This window comes from Chrysemys picta, unplaced genomic scaffold (genome assembly GCF_011386835.1).
Source record: "Chrysemys picta bellii isolate R12L10 unplaced genomic scaffold, ASM1138683v2 scaf759, whole genome shotgun sequence".
In the NCBI taxonomy this organism is placed as follows: domain Eukaryota; kingdom Metazoa; phylum Chordata; order Testudines; family Emydidae; genus Chrysemys; species Chrysemys picta.
The window spans coordinates 12,501-17,500 of NW_027053466.1; the positions used below are offsets into that span (position 1 = coordinate 12,501).

General features: G+C 70.5%; 1 non-coding gene across 1 annotated transcript; it reads left to right on the plus strand.

Annotated features, from left to right (window-relative positions):
* Positions 1-2,587: 2,587 nt before the first annotated feature.
* LOC135979294 (5S ribosomal RNA) lies at positions 2,588-2,706 on the plus strand. Its single transcript, XR_010596624.1, has one exon. It is a non-coding gene; the product is annotated as a 5S ribosomal RNA (ribosomal RNA).
* Positions 2,707-5,000: the final 2,294 nt, after the last annotated feature.

The following is a 5,000-nucleotide window of genomic DNA, read 5'->3' on the forward strand; positions in this document are numbered from 1 at the left end:
CGGGTTGACCTGCTGACCGGACGGGAAAGAGGCCACCGGGCGTCCCCCCCCTTAAAACCTAGGGGTTGACCTGGTGGCCGGAAAGCGAACCGGCCAGCAGGTGAACCCGTTCGATTCCACGGGTTGACCTGGTGCCCGGGAAGCGAACCGGCCAGCAGGTGAACCCGTTCGATTCCACGGGTTGACCTGGTGCCCGGGAAGCGAACCGGCCAGCAGGTGAACCCGTTCGATTCCACGGGTTGACCTGGTGCCCGGGAGGGGACTCTGAAAATTTTTCAGCCCTTTCGACTCGGGGTTGACCTGGTGGCCGAGAGGGGACTCGCACGGCAGGCAAGCCGCCCTGGGCTCACCCTCCCCGGCCGCAGCGAGGGACTGCCTCCCGGTCGACTGGATCGGGCCCCTGGAAGTCTGGAAAAAAGAATGGAACCTGACGCCTCCGAGGAGGGGGCGCCCAGGGAAGGAGGGAGATCCGGGTTGACCTGCTGACCGGACGGGAAAGAGGCCACCGGGCGTCCCCCCCCCCTTAAAACCTAGGGGTTGACCTGGTGGCCGGAAAGCGAACCGGCCAGCAGGTGAACCCGTTCGATTCCACGGGTTGACCTGGTGCCCGGGAAGCGAACCGGCCAGCAGGTGAACCCGTTCGATTCCACGGGTTGACCTGGTGCCCGGGAAGCGAACCGGCCAGCAGGTGAACCCGTTCGATTCCACGGGTTGACCTGGTGCCCGGGAAGCGAACCGGCCAGCAGGTGAACCCGTTCGATTCCACGGGTTGACCTGGTGCCCGGGAGGGGACTCTGAAAATTTTTCAGCCCTTTCGACTCGGGGTTGACCTGGTGGCCGAGAGGGGACTCGCACGGCAGGCAAGCCGCCCTGGGCTCACCCTCCCCGGCCGCAGCGAGGGACTGCCACCCGGCCGACTGGATCGGGCCCCTGGAAGTCTGGAAAAAAGAATGGAACCTGACGCCTCCGAGGAGGGGGCACCCAGGGAAGGAGGGAGATCCGGGTTGACCTGCTGACCGGACGGGAAAGAGGCCACCGGGCGTCCCCCCCCCCTTAAAACCTAGGGGTTGACCTGGTGGCCGGAAAGCGAACCGGCCAGCCGGTGAACCCGTCCGATTCCACGGGTTGACCTGGTGGCCGGGAAGCGAACCGGCCAGCAGGTGAACCCGTTCGATTCCACGGGTTGACCTGGTGCCCGGGAGGGGACTCTGAAAATTTTTCAGCCCTTTCGACTCGGGGTTGACCTGGTGGCCGAGAGGGGACTCGCACGGCAGGCAAGCCGCCCTGGGCTCACCCTCCCCGGCCGCAGCGAGGGACTGCCACCCGGCCGACTGGATCGGGCCCCTGGAAGTCTGGAAAAAAGAATGGAACCTGACGCCTCCGAGGAGGGGGCGCCCAGGGAAGGAGGGAGATCCGGGTTGACCTGGTGACCGGACGGGAAAGAGGCCACCGGGCGTCCCCCCCTTAAAACCTAGGGGTTGACCTGGTGGCCGGAAAGCGAACCGGCCAGCCGGTGAACCCGTCCGATTCCACGGGTTGACCTGGTGGCCGGGAAGCGAACCGGCCAGCAGGTGAACCCGTTCGATTCCACGGGTTGACCTGGTGCCCGGGAGGGGACTCTGAAAATTTTTCAGCCCTTTCGACTCGCGGTTGACCTGGTGGCCGAGAGGGGACTCGCACGGCAGGCAAGCCGCCCTGGGCTGACCCTCCCCGGCCGCAGCGAGGGACTGCCTCCCGGCCGACAGGATCGGGCCCCTGGAAGTCTGGGGGGGGGGGGAATCGCCCCACGCCTCCGAGGAGGGCTGCCCGGGCGGGCCTGGCCCCGGAGCTCGAAAAAAAAAAAAAGGATCGGGCCCACTAGAGACATGGACCAGGCCGCCCTGGGCTCACCCTCCCCGGCCGCAGCGAGGGACTGCCTCCCGGCCGACTGGATCGGGCCCCTGGAAGTCTGGGGGGGGGGGGAAATGGAACCTGACGCCTCCGAGGAGGGGACGCCCAGGGAAGGAGGGAGATCCGGGTTGACCTGGTGACCGGACGGGAAAGAGGCCACCGGGCGTGCCCCCGTTAAAACCCCTAGGGGTTGACCTGGTGGCCGGAAAGCAAACCGGCCACTGGGTAGGCCGGTCGGCAACCTAGGGGTTGACCTGGTGGCCGGGAAGCGAACCGGCCAGCAGGTGAACCCGTCCGATTCCACGGGTTGACCTGGTGCCCGGGAGGGGACTCTGAAAATTTTTCAGCCCTTTCGACTCGGGGTTGACCTGGTGGCCGAGAGGGGCCTCGCACGGCAGGCAAGCCGCCCTGGGCTCACCCTCCCCGGCCGCAGCGAGGGACTGCCCCTCCCCACCCCCCGGCTGACAGGATCGGGCGCACTGGAAGTCCGGGACAGTATTTTCCCCGACGCCGGGGAGGGCGGGCGGAGGGGCTCTGGCGGCCAGCCCGGGCCCCGGAGCTCGAAAAGGAAAAAAGGACCGGGCCCGCGAGAGACGGGGGCCCTGCCGCAGGGGGGGGGGCAGTCCGACCGGGGCTCACCGTGCGGCAGGCCCGGGCGTCGGCAGGGGAAAGCGGGCGAGGAGGCGCGGGGCCGGGTGCCTACGGCCATACCGGACCGAACGCCCCCGATCCCGTCCGATCTCGGAAGGTAAACCGTCCCGGGCCTGGCTAGTACTTGGATGGGTGACCGCCTGGGAATCCCAGGTGCCGTAGGCAGCTTTTCCCGGTCCGAGTCAGCTCTCTCTCCTTTTCTGGGGGGGAAGGAGAGGGGGGGACGGGCCGGAAAGCCCCTCGTCGCTCCTGCCGAGTCGGAGGTCGCGGCCGCAGGTCACGGGTCTGGGCGCCTGGGGTCCGGCTCCCCACCCACCCGGCTTCCTCCGCGGAGGACCCCCCCCGGGGCCACCGAAGCCGCTGGGGGAGACGCCGGGCATGGGGCGGACTGGCCCGGACCCTCCCGGCCGCCGGCCCGCAGGTCCGCCCCGAATCCCCCCCCGCGGCCACCCAGGCCAGGCCTGGCCAGGCGGGACGGACGGCGGGTGTCCAGCGCCCAGCGGCTTCCTCCAGCGGGGACCCACGGACCCCAAAGCCGCAGGGGGAGGCCCCGGGCCTGGGACGGACTCGCTCGGACCCCCTGCGCCCGGCCGCCGGCCCGCGGGACCGCCCCGAATCCCCCCGCGGCCACCCAGGCCAGGCCTGGCCAGGCGGGACGGACGGCGGGTGTCCAGCGCCCAGCGGCTTCCTCCAGCGGGGACCCACGGACCCCAAAGCCGCAGGGGGAGACCCCAGGCCCGGGACCGACTCGCTCGGACCCCCCGCCTCCCCTGCGCCCGGCCGCCGGCCCGCGGGACCGCCCCGAATCCCCCCGCGGCCACCCAGGCCAGGCCTGGCCAGGCGGGACGGACGGCGGGTGTCCAGCTCCCAGTGGCTTCCGCCAGCGGGGACCCACGGACCCCAAAGCCGCAGGGGGAGGCCCCGGGCCCGGGACGGACTCGCTCGGACCCCCCGCCTCCCCTGCGCCCGGCCCCCGGCCCGCGGGACCGCCCCGAATCCCCCCGCGGCCATCCAGGCCAGGCCTGGCCTGGCGGGCCGGTGTGCAGCTCCCCCGGGCTTCCTCCCCCGACGACCCGCGCCCCCCTGAGCCGCAGGCGGAGACCCCGGCCCCGGGGCGGACCGGCCCGGGCTCGCCCGAGCCCCCTGCGCCCGGCCCGCAGGACCGCCCCCCCGAATCCCCCGGGAGAGGCCCGGCCTGCACGCCACTGACGACCCGCGGCCCCCAAAGTCGCAGGAGGCGCCCCCCCCCCCCGGTTAGCCCCGTCTCGCTCCGCGCCCCCCGCCCCTCGCTGCCGGGACCGGGCGCCGCCCCAGAGTCAGCCGCAGCCGGCCGGCCTGAGAGCTGCCCTCCTGTGGACGACGGTGAGTTTACCTTGATACTAACCGGCCGTCAGCCAGGTCAACCCCATTGCTAGACTGGGGTGGACCTGGTGGCCGAGTGGGGACTTGGAACATTTGACAGCTGCTTCCCGGGGCTTGACCGGTTGTCCTGAACGCCCCCCACCCCCACCCCCAGCCCCCGGCTCCTGCTCCCCTCTCCCCAGCCTCGGTGCTCCGCTCCCTGCCTCGGAGGCTGCCTCTCTGCGGCGCCTGCATCGCCTCCGAGGACGTGCACCCTCCGGAGGCTGGACGTAAACCCACCACTGCCGCCGACCCGGCTCTCCGAGGGACGACTGTGAGGCCCCCCACCCCACCCCACCCCCGGACCGCCCTGGGGACGACTGCTAAGCCTCCCCCACCGGACCGCCCGGGGGAAGACTGCGACGCCTCCCGCCAGGCCCCCACCCAGCCTGGGGGAAGACTGCTAAGCCTCCCCCCCACACACACACACACACACTGTCGGGGGATGACGATTAAGCCTCTCCCGGACTGCCCGGGGGAAGACTATTAAGCCTCCCCTGGAACCACTATTAAGCCTGCCCCCGGAGTCCTCGGGGGATGACTGCTAAGCCTCCCCCACCGGACCACCCGGGGCAAGACTGCTAAGCCTCCCTCCCACACACACACACACTGTCAGGGGAGGACTATTAAGCTTTCCCGCTGGAGCGCCCGGGGCGGACGACTGTTAAGCCTGCCCCCGGAGTCCTCGGGGGAGGACTATTAAGCTTTCCCCCCTGGAGCGCCCGGGGGGGGGGGGGGGGGGACGACTATTAAGCCTGGCCCCCGGAGTCCTCGGGGGACGACTATTAAGCCTCCCCCGGACCTGCTCCCTCTCGACTATTAAGCCCCCCCTCTGCGGTCCTCAGCACCACTGCCGCGCTGCCCTGGGAGTGGGGTGACATCCGGTCCGGAAAGCAAACCGGCCACCAGGTCAACCCGTCGAATCCAATGGGTTGACCTGGTGGCCGGAAAGCAAACCGGTCGCCAGGTCAACCCGTCGAATCCAATGGGTTGACCTGGTGGCCGGAAAGCAAACCGGCCGCCAGGTCAACCCAGTAGATTCAGCGGGTTGACCTGGT